Raw genomic sequence first — 26831 nt, 5'->3', positions numbered from 1 at the left:
ATTCCTTAATTTTCATTGTTAATTATGTAATCTTTCCTAATGCTAATGCTTCCTTTATCAACTCATGTTCAAAGCAATATATATTTTGGCATTTATATTATCTATTTCCTGAGCAATATTTTGTTCTCTCAACTTGCCAGTGGCATAAATATCGCTTCATTAGAAAAGATGCTCAAATATTCCTCTTCTTTATTTCTTAAAATAACATCTTGCAGAACAATATTGTGTTGACTCTGAGTTCTCAAAATAAAATCTCATCCTAGATAAGGTATGGGAGGTAAACCAGAAACCCAGGGAACTTGTCTTCATCATTGGATGACAAACCAATGATTAGGCAGAGATTTTCCTGAGATGAACCAGTAACTCATTCTTAAAGCTGACTTTTCCATTATGGTAATTGTGTATTTCTAAAACATTTAGCATGATGATCCCTGGCATTTTTTTGTTGATGTGACATCCTCAAATAATGCTTTGTAAATATGGAGAGACCCATTTAACAGATGAATTAACCAACACAAGGAGATTAGATGCATGTTTGGAGTTAAATTATAAACTACTCAGAAAAAATCTAAAGGCTTTAGAGCCTTTAACTGTGGTTTAGTCAACAATCTAATGAGAAATTAATAAAGATACACATGTAAGCCTGAGGTGATAGTTTCAGATCAATTAAAATGGTACCTAATCCTGCACAGTCAGGTACATGTTTTCAAAGGCATTACTGACAAATAATAGAAATGAGATATTTCAAAGATGTGATAGCACATGCTGTGATCCAGTGTATTCTCTGCATACTGGTTTGACATATTTTTCTAATTAAACAATAAAAGGAAATTGTCAGTTAATTGATTTTTAAGAAGTTAATTTAAGATATATACTATTACATTGATTTAAGGAGTCTATAGCATAATTTTCTTCTTTTTTGGCATCAAGTTCTTTCATTCTCTCTCTCTCTCCCAATCTCTATCTCTCCTTCCCTCTCCCTTTCTGTCTCTCTTTCTCTCTCTCTCTCCACACACACACACACACACACACACACACACACACACACAGATAACCATCCTTTTCCTCTCTGTCAGCGATTTGACACTCTGGCTTGAGATAAAATTTTCACGCTGAAAGTACTATTTATGACTATAAGCAACAAAATACAGAATAGCAGATCTAGGATAGATTGACAATCATAATAACAACTATTATCCTCTAAAGCTGTTTCCTGCTACTTAAAGGGGCAGAGTATCCATTAGAGAAAGAATATATGAGTCATTCTTTAAAGTATGGCTCCACTGGAGAAATGCTTTGTTATGGTGATTGTTGCAAATATAAGTGTATTGCCTTTGGTGCTTTGAAATGAAAGTGGCTTCATTTCACTTAAGAAGGTTATGTGAACATGTTTAAATTGGTTACATTTGAATCCATGTGTGGTTAAATCTTTCTTCCAGAGAGAAAAGAAAAGTTATTCATCTCCATTTCTACTACAATAATCGTAAACCTGGATTTTCTACCTCATATTCTGAGTACAAAGTCCTATTTGTGTTCTCTGTACCTCACCCACACGTACCGTTTAAATTTACCAGGATAATCACTTTCAAACATTATAGTGGTCATATTTTCCTTGTTCATGAACCTCCATTCATATCCAGTAGGTTAGCAGATAAAATATAAACCTATTGTCTTAGCATTCAATGGATTAACTTACACTGCCTTGGGAAAAATATTTCCTCATTTCCTTCATCTCAGACATGGAAGTCTGAAAAAAAAAAAAGATGTGAGGAAGTAAAAATAGAACTTTCCATGACGGTAGAGTACATGCTCAATATCACTTTATTAGGATGGGCATTTGTAGAGATTGGATCATTCTAGAAGACAGCTATAGTGATCATTAGCTTTTTGATTTCTTTCTTGCACTTTCTTGGGGAAAAATTGTTCCTCTCTTCTCAATACTTGCACCAAATTTTAGTTTTTGAATCAGAGTACACCTCATTTGTGAACACAGACACTGGCTCAGGGTTAGGTATAGTGGCTCATCTCTGGAAATTTTGCCAGACTGTGTAGAAAAATATACTCTTTTTCTGAGTTCACTGACACTAAGAACCAAGGAAGCCTGGAGAGACCAGACGCCATCTCTACCAACACATGGAAAAAGGAAAGAGCTTACCTGAAACAAGAAAAAACAGAGCCAGGAGGACAAAAAAAAAATCTGTGATGACTTTTTGAGCAGCAGGACTGAGTTGTGTCTGAAACCATTTACCTGAGTTGAAATTTTTTTCTTTCATTTTTCAAAGTAAGTTTGGGGGTTTTATAATTTACAACTATAAGACTGAAGAAATACTGTTATTAAACATCTGATTAGGGTGACGATTAAAGGTATTATAAATCATTCAAGAATCTTTTGAAGTAGACTTAAACAATGTGAATTTATAGTACATGATGCTTGATTTACTGTTACAGTAAATTTGTAAATTTACAGTAAAAATGACTGTTACAGTCATTTTAAGTCAGTATAATCCTCAAAATAGTTATAACAGAAGTATTCATTTAACAGATGTTTATTTTGTTTATTCATTTCTCTTGTAATACTTTGTATCTTAATTTTTCATTAATTTAGAGTTTATTTTATACTATTTTATTTATTTTAAATTAATAGTATTTTTAATAACATGCCTGCTATTTTTTTAGACGTAGAAGATATACAATCAGTATCTCCCTCCAAACCCTGCTCAGTTCCACCTCATCAACAAGTGGCAGGCTATTAAGTAGATTTTCATATGTAGATTTTATGCATATTTATTATGTATATTTTCAAAGATTTGTATCTATATACAAGTAAATGTGATTATATTATCGCCCCCTCGTTTCTACATAACAGGCAGCATAACATACACAGTGATCTTTCCCTTACTTTTTGCATTTAATATGTAGACTGATAGCTCCCAAGTTTATATCTGTAGGCCAGATCTCTCCCCTTAATTCTAAACCCACATGTCTAACCACCTAATTGGCATCTGCACTTGGTGTATAATAGACATCTCAAAATAAATTTGTCTGAAATTGAACTCGAGACATCTCTCCACACCAGCTCTATTTCTAGTTTTCTTCATCTCAGTCACTGACATCTCCAATCTACCTTTTCAGGCAAGTGTTGTCACCCAACCCTTTCCCCCTATTGTCCTCACTACAGTTCCAGCAATAAATCCTATTGGCCCCAATTCAAACTATATCCAGAACTCAACAGCGGCTCACCACGTGTGTTTACCACCATCAATAAAGTTCTAGTAATATCAATAAACTAGTAAGTTATGAATAATTGAAAAAGCCTTTGTATTCATTCTCTCTCAGCCTTACAGTAATAGGAAAATCAAATTTTATAAAGGAAGTCCAATAATTATTTGTTACTTTATGCAGAGGATAAATTCAGCAAATTTATAGGTATTTCAAGAGAACTAGTGTGTGAAATTTCTTTTAACGAATTTTCTGCAAAGAATAAAGTGCACTTAAGGTTTAAACAGTTCTTATATATTTGGGGTCAGAGGTGGGCTTAGTTCTTGGAATTCAACTCTGCGGTATTAATTTTGCCATTTGGGACATTGTAAGAAAGCACAATGCCCCTGTATAGCCATAAAGAGACAAAGATATTCAGTAAGGATTCTTCTTGGTTAATCCCACAGAACAGATTTAATCCCGGTCAGTAAGTATGAAGTAAGCTGTTGTTCCCCACTGTAAAGCTTATGGAAGCCTGTCATGGATATATGTACACGTGTATGAAATATGTATGAAATCGCCATTATTGAAAACATTGGCTATTATAGTAAAAGACTAAAAAAAATTTTTTTTAAGTATCAGTCCATTAAAACTTAGAAGTTCAAAGGGCACATATAGAAGAAGCTAAATAAGTTCACAAATTTAATCTGGAGACTTTACGAGGAGTTCCACTGGGGATATATGAAATAGCATAGAATCAAAAATCATGTTATTATGGAAGTTAGTTATTGTGCTACTTTCAAATTTAAACATTTTACCTTATGTCAGATAACCAATGATCGTGTTTCTTCCATTTGACATTATTGCTAATTACCTACATGTTATTTCACAACACACACATCATCAGAATTGTTATTCTTTCAGACACCTTTCCTTTCACATTTGCTTTGATTCACTTGCACCTGTAACGAAGTGAGCTGTGACACCCTGTGTCTATGTGGAATTGTGAAGCTATTGAATTAAGAATGATGTGAACTGAAATCTAAACAGTCTCAAGAGACATCCTCAAATAGTTACATGTTGGAACTTGGGGAAGTAGTATTCTTTTAAGTATTTGCTTTATAATTTATATACGCATTACATATATTCATTTGTCTGAACGTTTCATTAATGATTGAATGAGAGGAGTTCGGTTTCTGGGATAACTGAGTAAGCTTCTACTATGCCTACTCGGCTACACACACAGACACCCCCCCCCCACATTTCTCCAGTAAATAGGAATAACGTATTTTTCCACGCTGAATACATAAGCTCTTCTTAAAATAATGATAAAGCTCACAGTCCTAAGGTCAAACAAGTATTATGTGGATACTCACCCTGGTAAATGATTGTTCTTAACTCTGTAGTGCTATTTAAACTGTCTGAGACACAACTTCTTCTTCTGTAAAATGAATGGGTCTAATTTTCTTTGCAGTTTTAAATTTCCCCAGTTAAAGCATTTTGAAGCGCAAACCAAAATAAAGCAAATGCAGTCAAATATTTCATGTCCACTCTTCAGGCATTACTTTACTCTCAGTAAAGTCTTCCCCTATCCACACCCAGAAAAGTCTTCAGTAACCCTTCTGTTATAACAATAATAGTCTAGTTACAACCTTTAGATACAATTACAATATCTTTCTGTATACCTTCTTAACAATCAGATCATTATTTCTAACATTTCACTGATTATTTTTTATGAAACACATATCTCTTGAGTACTATTTCTATAATTTTCCCCTCAAATGCCCAAAATTTGGGGGTTAAAACAATATTCGTAATACCATTAAAATGAGAAAAAAGAATATTTCGTCCTGAAAACAGTGAAGCTTAATATACTGAAGAAACATTTAATTGACCTGTATTGAGTCATTTTGAATCTATGGTGAGTATTAAGTAACACTTAATCTTGAACCATGCAATGTTTACTGTAGGTGCCAACTTCACAGTAGAGCAGCTAAGCCAATGTCTGTACCACAATTAACCTGAATGTAAGCAATGCAATTAGAAGGCTATTTGCAGTATTATATGAGCATGGTTACAACCATTCTGGGGTTTTCCTTAAACAAGTTCTAATTACCGATTCATGTGGTATCAGTAATAGCTAAATTTTATGCCCCTGTAAGAAACAACACTTCGAAGGTGGCTACATGTTATTTTTAAGTGAATTCAGCATTTGCTTTACCTTCAGAGCAATAAACTGTAATCATGCAATTTATTTTCAGGCAGTGCAGTGGGGTTTTTCCCCTTTTTTGGCTTATAGGGAATTTTTGTTTTAGAACTTCTGAATAAAGGAATGTTACAAATACACTAAATTTTTATTTTATTTTAATAGTGATTGCTTTTATATGAAAGTTTGTTTAAAGATATGAAATACAAATAAGGAAAACAACCAGGGAATACTAAAGCATAAATTGTTTTGTTTTGTTTTTTTGCGGTACACGGGCCTCTCACTGTTGTGACCTCTCCCGTGGCGGAGCACAGGCTCTGGACGCGCAGGCTCAGCGGCCATGGCTCACGGGCCCAGCCGCTCCGCGGCATGTGGGATCTTCCCGGACCAGGGCACGAACCCGCGTCCCCTGCATCGGCAGGCGGACTCTCAACCACTGCACCACCAGGGAAGCCCTAAATTGGTTATTTATAAAATGAAGGAGAGCCATTACTATGAATTTTTCAATTTTTCTTGAGTTGATCCTGTTCTTGTTTACACCTGACAGGGAATTCGGGAGGGCAATTAATGGCATTCTTCACAAGAGAAGACATATCATTTTTTCTTTTAACAATGACCCTGATCTCTATGCCCAACAAAGAAGACAGATAAACATTTAGCTGACAGGCTTGAATCCAGTAGCTCACATGGATAACTACTTTTTTCACAAACTGCTGGGAACAAGGATTGTCTTTAAAATATTAAAGCTTTAAGCCCAACAAGACAATATGATGAATTGAGAATTTGTAATCTATACATATAAATACTGCCCAAGGACAGCAAATCAATAAGGTACAACACAGGAATAAATAGGGATGGGGAACTTTTTTGTCAGGAAGATAATGATGGGAATGGAATCAAGAATATGTACTCAAATGAAACACAACCACAACTACAAAATTATCTTTAAAACAAGAGGAAACTTTATCCACATTTTCAAAGTAGAAGCTTCTGTTTTTTGACACCTAAAACCTGTAACTTCTTTGTTTACTATTATTCTTGATATGGGGTTCTGAAATGGAGATGAAAGCAATTATTCCTTCCCTTATTTTGAGCCTTATTATAGCTTTTTCTGAGTCTGTTTACCCTCACAATTTGAATGGCAAGATTAGAACATAAAAGTGACTCTTAATGGAAGAAACATTCTCAGAACATAGCAGCAAAATCCAAAGGTTTAATAAAACTTCAAGGTTCAATTAAACCATTTTTTTCTTAGTTCAATAAGGACTGTCAACTATGAAAACATGATAGTTAATGACAGTACATTTCAAGATAGTACCACACAAAAAAATTATTAAGTTTAAACATGAATATATGTTCATAGTTCTGTTACAATATAAAAGCCAACAAACCAACCATGACACAAGCTAAGTAAACATCTGATAGAGTAAAAAAGAAGGCGGCCTTGGGGTCAGTTGTTAGAATGGATCTGAGAATAGATTCTGAGACATGTGAATTCAAGTTTACAGAAGACATATCTGAACACACATGTCTATTGCCATCAGGTCATCTGTTATGTATGTATATTTGGGATCTAAAAAGCCCCTTCTCCAAAGCCTCATCTGAGGAATTACTTTAAATTGAATAATGCTTCAGGACGTAGGCTTTTGCCTCTAGAACTTTGTAAAAGAAGTTCTGAGTTTGCACTCATTTCCTGATTCAGAATGGAGGCTCAAAAATATGTGTTCAACCAATCAATAAATGAGGTATAATCATTTTTAACCATGCAAGCCAGTTGAAACCTCAGGTATAGAAGCTTATAGATGTGCATAAACTCCAGTCTATACACCATGTCAGCTAACTATGGAATACTGCCTGTTTTTATAAATAAAGTTTTATTGGAACACAGCCGTGCTTGTTCATCTGTGGCTGCTACTGTCCTACAACAGCAGAGTTGCCTAGTAGCTACAGAGACTACATGGCCTGCCAAACTGACAGTATTTGCCATCTGCCTTTTACAGAAAAAGCTTGCTGACTGCTGCTGTTTTGTTTAAGCATAAGCTTTTTAAAGATTATAAAAACTTTCATTTGCTAAATTTTCTTTCAATAATCTGTACTAGATTTTTTTCTGATTACTCAGCTGCAGTGAGTCTCTGAATCCAATATCTTATACAAAATAGGTGGTTTTCACAACTATACTAATATTGACCATTGCAATACCCTTTCCCAAAGTGCAGTGAAATCAAATAGTCTCAGAGAATAAAATTATTTAGTCTTCTATAACTTAACAGTTGGTCCTAATTTTTATAGACATCATTTAATTATATGACAACCCGAGTGTGCTAAATATTTGTTTTGGTTATTAATAACTTTTGAAAACTTTTCTTGCAAGAATTTGGATAATTTCTTATTGGCAAATGAGATCCTGATAGACTTGGTCACATTTACAAATAATGTTAGATCAGGGTTAGCTTAAGCAAAAGTATAAATGTATTAGATAGTACATATTTTACAAAATCGGAGAAAGACCTGAATGACCAGACCATGTGAATGATGTAAATAACAACATTTCCAAGAACCTCAGTAGTGAGGTTCTGTGAACCCTTCCATGCGTTTGCTGCTGTTGAAAAACTACTCCAATTGCATTTTTTCTGAGTTTCTACTTGAGATTCAAATCTCTGAGACAGAGTTACATTTGCCTAGTTTGGCTCTTATTTCCAACCAGATAGACAGAAATTTATTGCCCACAATTGATAATGTCATGAAGGTCACAGGGAGGAGGCATTTTTTTAAAAAAATAAGGAATGCTATGAAGAACTAAACAAAAGACCTCCACTAAGGCATTCTAGACAAAGGGAAAAACATGCTTACAGCTGTAGTTGTGTGAAAACATATGATATACTATAAAAACAATGAGGAATACTCTAAGGCAAGAACTATAGATATTTGGAGATTGAGTGGTATTGCTGACAAAACAGAAGATAGAACTTATATCTAGAAGATAGGTCAGGACTTTGAGGGCCATAAAGGCTGTTATATGTACTCATTATTGTAGTGTGAAAGCAGCCATAGCCAATATGTAAACAAATGGGCATTTGTTTCAATAAAACTTTATTTTTTAAAACATGGTACATTTGATTTTACCTGTAGATCATAGTCTGCTGACACACGTTCTAGGTCCATGGTTGTCACAGGAGACTGAATGCAAGATGAACCCCTAGAATGTGAGAAAAAATAGGAGACTTTCATTTATGTATATTTGTCTTATCCTTTAGAAATTCCAGTTATATATGTACCTTATGGTATAGAATATATGTGAAGAATAATGTCTGACTACGATTTAAATATAAATATGTATACATATATTGGAGGTGCTTGTTCAATATTCTACTAAGGTGGGTATATGACAAAAAGATATATAGACAACTGCTTTAGGTAGTAGAGAATAATTGAATGATTGTACATTTTTAAAATCAATGAAGTAAACTAACTAGATTTGTTTTTCAGAAGGATACTTTTTTGAGCTGTATTTTCATTATATTTAATTTTTTTTTTACCAGGAGTACAGCTGTCGTTTTCTTTTTAATTCAGAAGTTTTCTTAATTTGGTTTCTTATCAAAGATTGGATTATCTTAGTTTTATCAAATATAATGTTTCCTGATAGTTGTCCCAAATTGAAGCCATAAAAACGTCAGTATTACAGAAAGTAATAATAGCAAAAAATAATAAAGAATTTTAGTAACTTGATGCGATCTTGTTGCACCAAACTAACTCAGTGCAATTTTTGGTTTTACTTGGAGAAAACAGTGAAACCATTCAGCAGAGCAAGTCTAATCCTCATGATAGGAGAGATGAAGTAATTAAATGGTGAAATCTCTGAACTACTAATGCCAAAGGAATATTAAAAGGGATAACATAGAATATACCATGATTTAATACAATGCGAAAAATGCATTGTTAAGCTATGACTGAAACAGGAATTCTTCCTCTCAGAGAGAGTGGAATGCACATTTCAGAATTAATATGGTACAACAAAGACAACAGGAAAGAACTCATCAGGCTGAAAGGACAGGTAAAAGACCAAGAAAACAGACAAATCCATTATCGTTTTAATATAAGAGGATACATTTTCTAGAAAATAACAGAAGGAAAACTTCTTCTGCAGACATCTATTAGGGAAAGTTTGTTCTCAAAGAGAGAAGTCAAGCATGCACAGTTTTCATAGAGTTTTAATTTAAACACAGGAAGTAACCAAATCCTAGCATAGATGACTACAAAAAGAGTACAGTAGAGGCTTAACAAAATCAGAAAAAAGTGGAATCCAGACAGGATGAGAACAGATACTATACTCTTGGCCATCAAGGAGGATGCTTGAAAATTGTGGTATCCTCAGGGGTGACCCAATTTGCACTCTGACCTTAATATCACTGCCACTCCACCTCAGGCTCTACTCTGTGTCCTATCTTTCAAGGTAGTATAACCAAAAATTGTGCCAACTAAAAATTCACCCTCCATTTCTATTCATCTTGCTCATTTACTCAGTATCCCTCTGCAATAATCTTTCTGCCTTACTTTTTAAAATTTATTTTAATTGAAGTATAATTGAATTGTAATATATTCGTTTCAGGTTTACAACATAGTAATTCAATATTTTTATACATTATGAAGTGATCACTACTCTAAGTCTAGTTACCATGTGTCATAATATGAAGTTATTACAATATTATTGATTATATTCCCTGTGCCATACATTACATCCCCATGATTTATTTATTTTGTAACTGGAAGTTTGTATCTCTTAAGCCTTTGCTCCTATCTTGCCCATCCCCCCACACCCCTCCCCTCTGGCAACCACTAGTTTGTTCTCTGTATCTATGAGTCTGTTTCTGTATTGTTATGTTTGTTCATTTGTTTTGTTTTTTTAGATTCCACATACAAGTGAAATCATACAGTATTTGTCTTTCTCTGGCTGACTTATTTCACTTAGCATAATACTATCTAGGTCCATCCTTGTCACAAGTGGCAAGATTTCATTCTTTTTATGAGTAATATTCCATTGAATTTTACATATATATGTATGCATACCATTGTATATATACATATATGTATATATACCCATTGTATATTTATTATGTATATATTTGTATATATACCATGTTTTCTTTATTCATTCATCTATTTATAGGCTCTTAGGTTGCTTCCATATCTTGGCTATTGTAAGTAATGCTGCAGTGCAACGTTGGGGTGCATATATCTTTTTGAGTTAATGTTTTTGTTTACTTCGGATAAATACCCAGAAGTGAAATCCTGGATTTTATGGTGGTTCCTTTTTAATTTTCTGAGGAAAGTCCATAATATTTTCCACAGTGGTTGTACCAATTTACTTTCCCACGGACAGTACATGAGGATTCCCTTTTCACCACATCCTCACCTAAACATGTTTTTTGTTGTCTTTTAGATAAAAAACATTTTCCATTCTGACAGGTGTGAAGTGATATCTCACTGTGGTTTCAGTTTGCATTTCCCTTATGATTGGTGATGTTGAGCATCTTTTCATGTGTGCATGTTAGCCATCTGTATCTATTCTTTGGAAAAATGTCTCTTCAGGTCCTCTGCCAATTTTTTAATCGGATTTTTTTAAATTTTATTTTATTTTTTGCGGTACGCGGGCCTCTCACTGCTGTGGCCTCTCCCGTTGTGGAGCACAGGCTCCAGACACACAGGCTCAGCAGCCATGGCTCATGGGCCCAGCTGCTCCGCATCATGTGGGATCTTCCCGGACCGGGGCATGAACCCGTGTCCCCTGCGTCGGCAGGCAGACTCAACCACTGCACCACCAGGGAAACCCTCGGATTGCTTTTTTGAGTTGTATGAGTTCTTTATATATTTTGGATATTGACCCCTTATCAGACGCATCATTTGCAAATATCTTCTCCCATTCAGTATGTTGCTTTTTGTTTGTTGATAGTTTATTTTGCTGTGTTGATTTTCTACCTCATTTAGAATTCAAATCAGTTGGCTCCAATAAATTGTATTATCAATTATTTATTTCCAGATTAGATTGGGTTCTTGGATTCATCATTACAATCACTCTTTTGTACAAACACTCTGTCTTACTTAAAAATAACAGATTATCAATTGAGTTTTTATTAAATAACTATTTGCATGTATTACTGTTGTAATTTTAGCAAAATTGCATGGAATGGATGAGTGATATTGTTTAGATGTAGAAGGGAACAGTGAATAATGATTGGAAGCTTCCTGGAGGCAGTGTGGCTTGCTTAAGAATTTCAGAATGTACAGAAATTGAATGGATGGTAGGGCATGTGTGGGGAGGCTCTGATAATAAATGAGATGACTAAAATATGAGGTTGGGTCTAAGGAATAAGGACAAGGAATTAAGATTAGTAAAAAGTTCCAAAAATACTTGAAAAGTATAAGGTTCATACTTGCATATACCAGTTATAAAACTTGTAAAAACTTAACAGCAGAGACCACTGGGCAGGACACACATTGAACAGCAATCTATTTTTTAGGATGCATTCTTGGTCAAATAATAACACTTTTCATGGGTAGTGAGAGCATTATTTTTTCAACAAAAATATCTCTGAATTTTATATACTGGATTATATTTAGTCTCTTAGGCATTAATTTATATATATGAAAATTATAAAATTAATTAAGTTAAATGTTGAGTATTTGATTAAGTCTCTTTTATATAATGTCATGCCCAATCATTTTTATGGCTCCAATATATTTAGCATGACATGGTAAACAAGATTAAAAGCACAAAAGCTACTTACTGAGCTCAATCAGCATTTTCCCCATGGTCTGCATTTATTACAGACTTTCATTTGCAACTTGGTATAAATTGAAATCTAAGTGTGTATATTAAAGACAATTAATCATGTTATGTTAATGGCTTCCTATATCTTGATGTATGACAGCCATCTTCTGCTTTCATTAATTCTGTGTCATATTTTAGGACCTAAAAATGTAATTTCAAATATTGGGACAAAATTCAAGATTTGCATAGTTACATATCAGAAAAAAAAACCTTTCTTAGTAGTGGACAAAAAATAGTTGCACTTAAGAAATATAGTAATGACAGAAAATGTTCTAGATTTTCCTTCTAAAGAAACAGACAACACATTATAGAACACAATGAAAATAAGGGATCAATGTATATAAGCCTTAACTTAGCAAAAAAAAAAGTTTCATCGGTATCTTAACCCCAAATGTATATGTTTTACATCACATGGGGGGTAAGAAGGAAAGATGAGTCTACCTCTGAATCAATAGCCATAAATTACATTCTAAAACAACCTGTACTTTCATCATTCTAGATAGTATCTCTTAGGACTAGCTATTGCCTGGGACCTGAGAAGAGAGGATGCAGAGAAACAAAGTAAACTTGTGATGACACTCATTCTTTGTCTAGCCAGGTACCTTATTAATGGCTATTGTGGAGAATGGTCTCTCTATATACATGCTTTATGATCTATTATTAATTCATTCTGAGTTAACATGTATTAACCTAACCAGTCAAATATGTCAGAATATGCAGTCTACTAGATTCATGTAATGTGCATTTATAGTATCAGATTCACTGAACCTGTTGTCAAGAGGCAAAGGAGTCAAGGTTTGGACTAATAATTATAATAATTATAATAACTATAATTATAACAAATAACTTATAGTATATTATAATATATATAATATTAATATATATTATATATATTATATATAATATAATATATGAAATATATAATATAATATTATAATAACTATAATTATAATAATTTAAAGAGAGTTTATTTACAAAGTGACTATTTACAAAGGTGGGAGTGGGGTCTATGAAACCACAAGGAATTCTATAGTAACCCAGGGCTAGAAGCAGCAAGCCCAGAGGACAGAAGAAGGGAGATGTTATACATCCAGAAGGATAATTGGGTAATAGACACCCTACTTTTTTTCTTCTTTCCTCCATTCCCCTGCTGTGGCTTCCCAGTGGACGAAGCCAACTTGAAGCCAGAAAATTGAGGAATCCATTGATATAATTCCATATAGGTCACACATCTGTGGCAGAAAGCAGAAGGAGGGGGTTAAGAATGAATTTGTGAAGACAAACAGAAGATATCTGGCAGAGATACCACAAAAAAAAAGCTCAATAGATTCCAAAAATGAGGAAAAGCTCAAGGATACATTCACTCTGACCCCAATAAAATAAAAAGTAAAATTTTAATAACAATTTAAGCTAAAAAATGTACACTTATTAACCAATTACTTGGTTCATCATCCCTTCTTAAAACTCCTTATTTCCTCATATTTTTTTCAAAACCATAGTAGTTCCTATAGTAGTTCTTTCAGGAAAGTCTTTAATTTTAAATTCTGCCTTTATATGTGAGAGCCAGTGGTAGACAAAGAAATTAATCTGGGAAGCAAATAGTAACACATTCATAAAACTAATAAATGTTGACTATAAAAATACTAATATGTGGGAATTAAAATACAAAATTTTTGAAACAAGAATATGGAAGATAGAATTAGGGAGCTCAGTGTTAAAACACTCTAAGATATTCACAGCATTCGAGACAACAAAGATGTTGATACCTCGTTATTAAACATGAGCATTAAAAAATTAATGGTAACTGAGAAAGATTAGGACATCTAAACCAATTGATGGTAAAAAAGAATAAAAGAATACTTGGTCAATCAAACAGAAGGTAGGAAAGGAGAAAAAGAGGACAAAGAAAAACAAACATGCTAATTAGAAGATAGCAATTAGTATGTTAGAACTAAATCAAAATAAATGAAGACATTTAAATAGCCTACTAAGAAAAAATTATCCAATTAAATTAAAAATATAACTCAGTTTCATGCTGTTTACAAGACATACTTGAAACCAAATGAAATAAAGGAATGGAAAAATATCTTCCAGGGACACTTGCTATAGCCATATTTGGGGAAAAAAAGTCTATCAGTAGGGTAAACATATATGTGTGTGTGTATATGTATATAATGTATATCTAATGAAATATTATACAGAATATAAATATGTGAACTGAATCTATATATATATTAATATAAGTCCATATTAAAATATCATGGCTTTGGAAAAACATTTTGCTTAATTATGCATATGCTATAAAGAATTTATATTTATTTAAATTCATAAATCAACAGTATGATATATTTTTCTGTAATAAAAACATGAAGATTAACACTGGAAACATACATATCAAATTAATGATAGTGGTGATTCTTCAGAAAGAGGGAGGTAAGTCAGTTGAGAGAGTGATCAAATGATTCTTTAATATTGATATAAATTAAAACTGAATGTTAATATTTGTTATTTCTGGATATTTAGTAATTAACGTTTGTTGCGTTACTCCTTGTGGGTTTTTTTGTTTTTGTTTTTTTTTTACTTATTCAATTTTTTAAGGCAGACAAAGAGGAGGTTTGCAAGAGAAATAGAACATGGGGAGCAGAGGAGGTTAATATTATACATGCTTCTCAACACATGGTTTGTGAGATATGCCACAAAAAATGAGATATTGACAGAGCTAAAGATCAGACATCATGGACACACAGATGTCCTTGTGCTCAGAATCTCAGCCAGTATGTTCATCTCTATTCTTGGCATTAGAGCTTGTAATTTTTTCAGTTTATTATTTCTTTAAAACATAGCTTAAACTTCTCTTTGTTTCATTTGCCCTTTATTACATGGAAGACATTAAGATAACACAAAAATGCTTGGACAAAAGTGGTCCCAGAGAAGAAAAGGATAATCAATGGCATATACAACTCCCTAAGGACAAAGCAAACAAATGAGAATTTTCTGGCCTGGGAGGATAAAAGCGACCTTGAAGTAAAACCCTTAATGCAGCCCTGTAATGGCAGATGGTCACAGTAGACTTACTTAAGGATGATAAGGGGTCATACAGGTTGTTAGTGGAGGCCATAATGTAAATGAGCGAGGTAGGCCAGGCTTTAGTACAGGTAACAGACAGCCTCAGTGTAGGGAAACCCCAAGGAGTGTTAGAGGCTCCTTCTAAACACTCAGCTCTACTCAGCTCCAGTTGATGGTTTTAATTTAAAAAGTGGTCTTAGTGTTGTTGTGCTTGTGGTTTCTCAATGGAATATAAAAATTCTGATGGTTTTGTGAAATCTCCTGATTTTTTAAATGCCAGAAACAAATTCAGATTTATAGCATTGCACTGGCCAATACTGTGAAACAAGAAACCCTGGCTTTGGGCTACCATTGGCCACCAGGATGAGACCAATTGAGTCAGCACAGATGGTTACCCTTAGGATGAAGTTTCTGGAAGCCTTGGTCAGAGTCCCAGACCCAAATCTCTCCCCTCAACCAAACAGGACAGTCAGTGCAGAAAACTCTCTCCCTCTATGTCCACTTAATTGTGTAGGCAGTTGTTGTTCAGCACACTGGCTGCTTTGTGCCTGCTGTAACCATAATAACACCCTTTAGAACTGTTGATCTCTGTGGCATCTTTCATCCTATTGAAATGTGTATGCACAAAACTGAATTCTGGATGTTATGTTGAGAATCTTTTCCCATGTGCTTGAAAGTTTTAGATGCATTTATGGCACTAGAGTCTAAAGTACATGTAAAATATTTGAGTGAGAGTCTAAAAGTTTGAAACTAGCCACCTTCTGGATTATATCTTAAGTAAAAATGAAGATGATAAAAATCTTACATGAGGAGATTTAGAATGAGAACTGTTCCCGGGTTATATGCACAGGAATGGATTCCATGGTGGGAAAGAAGCTGAGCAAAGAATAGCACTTATGCTTGAGCACAAACTGCCAAGAAAGAGTTGTTTTTTAATTTGTGCACGTGGTCATGTGTTTTCAGGGCTGAGTGTACATCATGGTACCCGCATAGCAGGAACTGAAAGCTCTCCACCAAGACTGAGACTCCTCTAAACCAGAAAAGTATCCTAATCTAAGATTTTTACAGCTAAGATGAATATCTCTTTGAGATGATTAGAGCAAAGATTTTCTCCTCTTGTTTATTTAATTTCTCTACAGTTTCCATATTGTTAACAACCTGCCTTTCCTGTACATTCATATCTTACAATAGGTTTCAAATTGGGTCAATAGTAAATCACATGAAACAAGTTCATTTCAAAATGTTTATCCTTCATACAAAATCCAATCATCAATCAAATATTTTTTTAAGTAAGCACATAATTTATTCTATAAGTTGAATAGAGACCAGAGAACAATATAGAGTAGAGGAAGCAAATACATTATGAATTAAAGAAGCAAGTGAGTAAATAGGCAACATATCACCAATTATTACTAAGTGTGTTGGTATTCTCATCCTCTGGATTTCCCAAATTGACATTACCATAACAGTTAAAATGAAAAAATAACAGTAATAAAATCATGTAGTTACTTGAAGGAAATAAGCATTAATGGGTAGTTCTCAGAAAAGCAAATGAGTCATGGAGAGTATTCCAATCTTAACTTTACTATTGCCCACTCCTGTCTTAAGTAGAGTTGAGCTGGCATGTTGAGGTTGAGCTGAATTTCCACTTAGTTGCAAGTGTGCAGTAAAATGGTCATTATCACTAGGAATTTCGTCAAGGTTTCACTATTGAATCAATAATTGGGTTAGTGTTTGGTTCTATGTGTTTAATGAATCAATGACCTAGCTTTGCTTAAATGCCATATTATTAAATTATTGATTTGTCATAAACATGGTGTTTTGATCACCTTTATTATTTCTGGTTTCTATTTGCTTTTAAGGATTAAAAGCATATGAAAGGCAAAGTGTATTGAAAGACAAATTTAGGTGCCACCTTCGTATGACAGCATCAGGAGAGGCTGTATCAATAACACTTTCAGACTCCTGACAACTTTATGTACATATAGACAATAGAGATTTTAAAAAAGTTAATATAACTATATATTTTGTGAATTAGAATGGTTTCAGAGAGCAGCTTCACTAAAATTACAGTTGAATTGGTTTTATTGCTGTTGTATCTGGTGGCAGAATCAGTAAAAATCAATCATTCAAAACAGAAGTACTTTATTTACTGGAAAAAATATTCTGACTGAATATTAGGGTAGGTATACTTTGTTGATATTTGTCTAGATTAAAGTTTTACTTTCTTGTTCTTGGTATTCTATTTGGGCAAAAATACATCATTAAAAGATCATACATCTTAATGTACAGAGATATTTCAAAATAAAAAATATATAAAATGAAGAATACATCTTGTATCTTTCCTTTTCTCTATTTTCTAATTCTTAATTTTTTAGTTTTTTTTAAAAATTTTACTTATAAATATATGAAAGAGATAGATTTGTTAAATATAAATCCTGAATAACTCCTGGTAGATTTTTATTCAACTGTCTTATTTTTTTCATTTATGCATTCTGATCAGGGTGCACTATTTGGTTAACAGATTTTTTTTTTTTTTTTTTTGCCTAAAACTCAAAAATCTATAATTTGCTTCTAGTTTTCAACTTGCAGTGATTCATTACACAATTAGTTGACTACCTTCCCTAGAAGTCATCCACCTATTGACTTTTCAGTGCTTATTTTTCTTAAGATTCTCTACTGTCTCCAAGGGAATTGCACACAGTGGAGCTTCTTTTTGGAGTGATGTATATGTTCTTTGGTAGTTAAACTTTCACTCAGTTCTTAATACAACTGAAGACAGAGCTCATTAATCATACCCCAAAGCATAGAACTATGGTTATACCTCTGTTGTTTCAAGGTAATAAGTAAGATCTGTTATCTTTTATGTCCAAAGAGATTTACTCAACTGGTCATTATACAACTATAGCCATTAACTTACCTTCTGTTAACTATTGCTCTGTATTTTAACATCAATAGTTCATTCAGCTGTGGTTATATGTGCATTAGAAGACTACGCAGAAATAAAATTGTTAAAATATTCAATAGCCTAAAAACTTTTATAAAGACTTTAGTTTGTTTTTGAGGTATCTGAAAGGATTTCATTTTTTAATCTTTTAAATAATATTAAACTTTAAAAAAAAAGATTAACCTCTGAAAAACCTAAAGTATTTTAATTATGACTAAATGATCCATCCTTATGTATATGAGCATACGTGTGTATACACGATTGAGAACATTTTTTTAAAAGAGCTGCTGGTTATAATTATTTTAAGTGATTTTTATTCTACTAATAAATGTGTTTAGTGTGGACTAGACTCAAGTCTGCAGTCTCCCTCCAGTCTGAATCCATCCTGTCTCCATTCCTGTTTACACTCCTCCCCTCCCACAGTGTACTGTAAGCCCTTCTGATGATCAGACATCCGCCCACTGTCCTGCCTCCTCCTCCGACCCGGACATTCCTCCTGCCCTGTCTCCAAAACACTTCCAATATGTCTTCTGAAAATCTGACTCTTTATTTATCAAAATCCCTGATATTTTCCTGCTTTCTTTGAGAATGTTCTTCCCTCTCTCCTGCTTCATGGTATGATGCAGGGGTCTCACTTCCAATGAAAAGTCAATCCATCTTCATCAGCTGAATCAAACACACTCCAGTTTTTCCTGCTTGTGAGATAATAGGAACATGTATCTCTATGGGTCTGTGTCCCCCGGTTCCTGGCACAGAACTCCTAAAAACCCTTGTAAATTCCTAAGTGATACAAACACTAGGAGCATCTTTTGTTCTAAGGAGGTGACTCTGGGTGGCTCCTGGGTTGGGCTGGTCACCAGAAGGACCAAGCCAGGATTAGAAGGTTGGGATTTTCAGCACTACCACTCATCCACCAGAGAGGGGAGGAGGTCTACAAACAGAATTGAAAATTGATCATGCCTACACGAGGAAGCTGCCATAAAATCCTAATAGTACAGCGTTCAGAGAGCTTCCAGGCTGGCGAACACGTCCACACTGAGAGCGTGATGCACCCCAACTTCAGGAGAACAGAAGGTCCTGCCCTCTGGCCCCTCCCAGACCTCACCTTCTGTATCTCTACATCTGGCTCTTCATCTATATCCTTTATGGCTCTTCATCTATATCCTTTATCATATCCTTTAATACACTGGTAAACATAAGTAAGTGTTTCCCTGAGTTCTGTGAGCTGCTGTAGCGAACCAACAGAACCCAAGGAGAGAGTCATTTAAACCTCTGATCTATAGCTGGTTGGTCAGAAGCACAGGTGACAGCCTGGGTCTGAAGGGCGTGTGTGTGTGGGGAGGGGGGGAGCAGTCTTGTAGGACGGAGCCCTTAACCTGTAAGATTTGACACTACCTCTAGGTAGATAGTGTAAGAGTTGAGTCAAATTGTATGTAGGACACCCATGTGGTGTTGCAGAAAATTGTTGTGGGGAAAACAAAACAAAACTCCACACACTTGGTGACCAGAAGTGTCAGAAGGGAAGTGTTCTGTGTGAGTAGTAAAGAAGACTCACAAGAAAGAAATACACAGTAGGGAAGAACTACCTCAATCTACCATGCTCCCCACTCTCTGTTTTCTACTTCTCATTCTCAACTGCCCCGCTCCCCTTGGCCTTCATATACGCTGTAGGATGACCCATCTGAAACACAGTCTGAGTCCCTTCCCTTTCCATCTCTCTGTTTCTACACACAGTCAATATCACTTCCTCCTGATTCACTGATTTTTCATTTCCCATTCACCCTTCAGCTCATTTCACCTAGGGTTGGAAGACTTAGCAGACTAACAAAACGTACAACTAGATAAATTTAAAATATAAACAACAAATCATTTTTGGTATATATATGTGTGTGTGTGTGTGTGTGTGTGTATATATATATATATATATGTATTCCAAATATTGCATATATTTTATCTGGCAACCCTAATTTCCCAAACATTCACCTTTCCTCATGAGCCAAAACTGCTCTTGTTTGGATCAGAAATAATATCTTGGTTGCTAATCCAACTTCCTAAGAAACAGAGAAGACCCCTTAACTCACTTGGAACAGCCTGAGAATGCCAGGTAATTAACACTTTCTGGGAGTAGCCGTCCCCAGTGGTAAAGGGGTTTTGGTGTACAAATATTTCAGTTCCTGTGCCCCCTCCATAGGTTAATTCTGAAGTGTGTGATTTACTTCATTTCCAAGAGCTGCACCACGGTATTAAGCTCTGGAGGAGTAGCTGGCTTGAATAAGGCACGCTTGTTGACTTCTTCCTCTCCCCTAGGTCATTTCCTTTCTCCTTTGCCAGTGTTCCCAGCACTTTTCAAATAAACTACTTGCACTTGAATCCTTATCTCAGAGGCAGTTTCCAGAAGAAACCAAAGACAAGCTCAAGTCTGTGCCTTGTTCACTTTTCAGTCTATGTTCTTGACAATCTCTTCACTTTCCTGGCTTTGCCATCCTCCTAGAGATAAGTCCATAGTTTCCAAATTTTATCTCCAGCTCAGACCATTCTTTCTAACTTTTAGGCTTACAAAACAAATAATATTTGACATCCATCTGGATTACTCTCAAACATTGCAAAATTAACATGCTCATTTTTTTCCTTTCCTTATTTATATTCTTTCTCTCCTTTTTTCAATAAATGGCTTCTCCATTGACCCAGTTATTTATGCAAGACATTAGGAAGGGACGTTCTCAACACTTCCCTTTCCCTCACCGACACAGCTCATCTGTTACCAAGCCCCAGAGACTGCCTCCAACGTATATTTCTAATAGGTCCTTGCTCCCTCGTGACTGCAGTCACCTTAGCCCACACCACAGTAATCTCTTACATTATCCTCCAACCAGATTTCTCTCTTCTAGTCTTCTTCTAGTCTCTTCTAGTCTCTCTTGCCCTCTTCCAGTCCATTCCCCACAGAGTAAACAAAGTGATATCTTAAAAAGATAAATTAAGTTTTGTACTACTCTGCTCATAAGGCTTCATTGGCTGCCTATTTCCTTCCACATAGGGTTTAATAACCCAGAAGATAGGGCCAGACCTGTACCATCTGATCTCAGCCTAGGTCTTCAGCTCAAACATAATCATTCTTGCTGGGCCATTATCACCCTGACACATCAGTCTTTTTAATTACTTGAATCACTAACCTCATGCTGTACCTTAAAAGTAATACTCAGGCTTCCCTGGTGGCGCAGTGGTTGAGAGTCCGCCTGCTGATGCAGGGGACACGTATTCGTGCCCCGGTCCGGGAAGATCCCACATGCCGCGGAGCGGCTGGGCCCGTGAGCCATGGCCACTGAGCCTGCCTGTCCGGAGCCTGTGCTCTGCAACGAGAGAGGCCACAACAGTGAGAGGCCCGCGTACCGCAAAAAAAAAAAAAAAAAAAAAGTAATACTGTATCTTCAGCTCATTCTTTGCTAATTTAACTAGTGTTTTTTTTTTTTTCAAATTATATCACAACCTATAATGATATATTATTTTTCATGATTAGTTGTTAAATGTTTTCCTTCCTACCAGAATGGAACCTCCATGAGGACAGAGGCCCTGTCTGTTTTGTTCCATACTGCCCACACAGTTTCCTGGGACATGTTATTGTGTCTGATTTCTGGTATAGCTCAATAACTGATTGAATGAATATACTAAAAGATTCAGAAAATACATATGTGATCAGCTGTACATATTGAAGTGTTTTAGCCAATTTACTCTTTCCTAATATACAGAATCTAAGGGAAGCCATGGCATCTAACCTTCATTTAGCTTCCATTATGCTTATGGCATTTTGCTGGGCATTTTATATGTTTCTCATTTGATCTTCACAAGTCAAGCATCATTATAACCATTTTAAAGATCAGGAAAATGAGTCTCAGATGCTCAAGAAGATTAAGTGACTCATAGAAATCTAATAAGTCTTATAAATGTCAGAGCTGAAATTAAAATCTATATTTGTTCTCAAAATATATCTCTTTCCAGTAAGACTCTAAAAGTTTCATTGAATGATATCTTATTCCATCTTGGTGTTGTAATACTAGGAACTGATCTCAGAGATTATAGAAACTATTAAATTTAGAGAAATTTTGCTAAAGTAACTCACAACTTGCTTTATCAAATGCTGTTTCTCAGCCATCTTTACAACTGAAAAAAATGTTCACATGTTTTTAATTGTGAAATTTTCTGGAAATAAGTTGTTATTGTTTATGTGTTTCAGTACACAACAATCTTAGATAAGCACCACCTTATATGCAGATATCCATAGCAACATAGAAAACATCCCTGTGTCAGGAGAAACAAAATTATCACAGCACAGCACTTAAGCCTATGGGCCCCAAAGCAGGCTGGGTTCCAGTTTTTCTCTGCACTTACCAGTTGTGGGGCATTTGGCAAATTACTTACTCTTTCTTTACATTTCTTTGATCTTCTATAAAATGTGGATAATTATAGTACCTACCTCCTGATTGAAATTGTGAGAAATAAATAAGTTAATACATATACAATGCTTAAAATAATCCTTGGCATATAGCAAGTGCACAATATGTATTAGCATTGGTTGTCTACCTCTGAAAACTCATTATTGATAGTTTGTTAATTTATTCAACCATTATTAATCACCACATGATAGATTTTTAAAATCTATTAAAAGATAGGTAAAATCGCTGCCTCTCACTCTAGGTGGGGAGGGGAAGACAAACACTGAAATCATAAATAAATGAATGAATGAATAAGATAATTTCAGATGGTGACAGTTGCCATGAATAAAGTGAAACAGGAAGTTATGATTTATACTATATCAGTTTTGAAGGTTACAATCCCAGCTTGGTTGGACTAGAAAGCTTGACATTGAGCTGAGCCTTTGATATGAAACCATGCAAAAATCTTTGGGACAACAAAAAGCTATTTTTTAAATTACTTTTTAATCAGTAAGTGATACATGAAAATAGGGCCTTAGACTAAACCTCAATGTACTCTTGGATCATACCTCCCAGAGTTCCTACTCCTAGATTTGGTGATGAACCTCTCTCTTCTCTGAAAGCCCACCTCTGTCTTCTCTGAAAGCCCATCAAGATGATCATACTTCCTTAAACAAGATTTTTATTCATTAGCAGATAGAGTCAATAGGAAGCATCAACACAAAGACATTTAGAGAAGAGTAGAAGGGAGAAAAGGGATACCGAGGTATTGGAATGACAGCTATGTTCCAGACACTCTTTTAAAATAAATACATTTTCTTTTTTGATGTGGACCATTAAGTCTTTATTGAATTTGTTACAATATTGCTTCTGTTTTATGTTTTGGTTTTTTGGCCTCGAGGCTTGTGGGATCTTAGTGATCCGACCAGGTATCGAACCTGAACCCCCTGTTTTGGAAGGTGAAGTTTTAAGCATTGGACCGCCAGGGAAGTCCCTATAATAAATACTCTAATATATATTTTCATTTAGCCTTTTCACAAAAGCTCAGGTTATAAAGTACATTATCCTCATTTTTCAAAAGTGGCTCAAAAAGACTGCTACATGACTAAGATCTCAGACGGAAGAGCTTGGATTTGGTTTCGCAGTCTCAATTCACAGCCTACTAATAAAAAGTGCTACAAATCAGACTTACCACATTTGTTCCTCGTCCTGTTGCTGTTGTTGGGTTGTGTTGGTGATGATGATGTTATTGTTTTGCAAGCATTTACTTTCCATTAACTCTAATTAAGCTACATATCTATAGTTTGATTTGAGCCTTTCAACTTTACAGAGGACTGTGCTAACGTAGGTATTTACCATTATACTATTCTCTTTTAATTTTTAGTTTGATCATTATTCTTATAATTCTCTCATTTTTTACTTAATGTTAAAAAGAACATACACTGTGCTCTAACTGCAGAACTCGTTTGAATTTTAATCATAAAACCCAAGTTGGTAATCATTCCCACCTGCATTTTGTGCTGAATGTCTTTAAGATGAAAAAGTAGTTTGTCTGGATAAGTTTATTTTGTTTAAAAATTCAAGCAATCCATATGCTTTGTGTTGAAGTTAGACCATGTAGATCGTTTGATTTCTGAAAGTCTAGTAAAGTGAGCAGATGTTTTATCATTGTGTAGTCATAGCCTTTGTGCCATCCACTCATCTGTTTGTCCCAAGGGAAGAAGTGAGTATGTATTTCCATGGTGTCAAAAACAAATTCCAATTTGACTGCATGGAGAGTTTATTGTGAATATTATTTATTCCCATCCTGAAATCATTCTTATCAGACAGACAGTTTTAGTAAGTAACCCAAATAGGTGAAATAAATTTGCCTTAGAAAAATTTTCTTATGACTTCTCTTGTTCTCTTGTCTCCAAAATAAACACAAAGAAAATGGTCTGAGCTATATATTCCCTCATTTCACAAAACAGGCACTAAATCAGTTCTAAAAATGCTGCTTTTTACTAAGTTCCTTCAAGCAATTAATAGGACTATACATGCTTAAACACTTATAAGTAATATCTGAAAATATGTAACAAACTTAAGTAAATTAGAGATAAACAAGTGTTTTTAAAACCTGAAGATGTAGACCACATATGCTGAGATTCTATTAACAACTGAAACCTAATTGGTCTGGGGAAGATTGGACTGCTTTCCTAGTGAACAAAAAATGATTTCTGAAAGAAAAAAGGTTCATTCATCTCAAGGAAATTTTAATTAAACTAAAAAGGAAAGCATCAAGAAATAAAATTTTATAACACATGTATTAGAAAAATACTTCTGAAAAAATACAAGGCCAGTTTCTTTCCATTTCATATGTCAGTGAATAACTCATTTTCCCATTCTCATTCGATAACATTTGGACTCAGTCAAAAGAAAATATAAAGTGTTCATTGGAAGTGTTCATAAACTTAAACCATAAAATATTTGGAGATTTTACTATTTGAGTTCTGCTTGCATAGTTCAGTTATGACATAATTAATCTCCTCTTAAAGAATGAAAATAATATTTAGTTTAAAAAATTCTCCTCTGTCCAGTGGCAGGTCCTACCATCTTGACTTTCCATTTACTCAACTGTTTTTGTCTCCAGACACAGAGACGTGAAAACAAATGACTTAGAAATTCTTGTTCTAAATGGAAAGAGTCATTGCCCTCCTCATGTTGAAAGCTAATTCGTCTCCCAGTGTTTGGTCTCCCACACTGGTTTACATGTTCAGGGACTTTGCTCTAGCTAATAATCCTTTTCTCTGCAGTTTCTATAACATATTTGTCATCATTGGTTTCTTCTGCTTATGAAAGTGCTCAAATGTTTTTATATTAAAAAGTAGTACTCTCTTGATTCTGTCTCCCTCTAGCTAAACATAAACCTTAAATGTCTTTGCAATCCTTTGAGGCCCCTTTGTGCATTACTATCCTCTTGCTTTCTCCCTTCCTTCCTCCCCTTGACCAGGAGCAATCTGGTAACATGTCTTCCAAGTCACTGAAGTTGCTTTGCCAAGGTCATTAACAATTCCATTTGCTGACTGCAAAGACCAGGTTTCAGTGAATATTTGGCCCTTTTTCAGCTGAGATGCTAAGCAGAATGTTCAAGTTATTTTCAACAAACAAATCAACCATCCAGTTTGGAGCTGGATGGTAAACAGATGACACCAGTCAATCCTTCTCCCGTTTTCTCTGAGAATACATTCTGTGTCATGATGTAAGTGAATACGGGAAGGGAAGGGTCTAAGGTGATTTTCATTGTTCATTGACCAGTTAAAGTATGTGATTACTTTACCTTGCTGCACTTTATATTCACATCATTATCTATATGATTAAGCACTTACCAAACACCTTATGATGTAAGCCTTTAAAACATGTAAAATAAGTAGGTCAGAAGAAAATCAACAAATTAAAGGGACTGGTGGCAGCATTTAAAAGATGATGTGTATTAGTCTAAAAATTAATTTTACTTTCTCCTTTATCCAATTCATATTCTTATAAGATCTTCATTAGCAATTAATTAAAAAATACTTCAAGAGAAAATACGCATTAAGAGAGAATCTGAAATGCTGTATAAGTGTGTAAGTTGTTTTGATCCCTTATATATAAAATGCAATATAATTTTAGTTCCATTAATATGAAAAAATGTTTCACACAAGTAAAAGTAACCCCCTAAAAGCTATAGCAATGATCTGTTAATATCATTTAAACAGAGCTAAAAATTAATTTGAAAAATGTTTGTGTAATTATGATGTATATATGCATACTTCATGCAAATTCAGATAGATTTCACCAATCAAAAGAGAAGATGCTAAGCTCTAAAACATGCCTCTGGTTCACAGCTTAGGTCTGATCTATTTTAAGGAAAAAAAAAAAAACGCAGTATGCGGTTATTTATTTCCAGGTGCAATAAAATCCATTTAATCTGAAGGCTGATTAAAGTAGAGAAACCTCATGACAAGGAGCAAACTGATGCTCTACCAATCAAACTACGGTCTGACACAGACTGCCAAACACAGCAGAGAAGACTCAGTAGGGGAAAATGCCAGCAGTGATATCGTATACTTACACATAGTTTGTTGCTGCTGTAAGTCATGAAATTAATTTAAATAATGTAACAACATTTTGAACCCCAGGATA

Source organism: Globicephala melas, chromosome 14 (genome assembly GCF_963455315.2).
Source record: "Globicephala melas chromosome 14, mGloMel1.2, whole genome shotgun sequence".
Classification (NCBI taxonomy): domain Eukaryota; kingdom Metazoa; phylum Chordata; class Mammalia; order Artiodactyla; family Delphinidae; genus Globicephala; species Globicephala melas.
The sequence above is the reverse complement of the archived record's forward strand: the minus strand, read 5'-3'. Positions refer to the sequence as shown.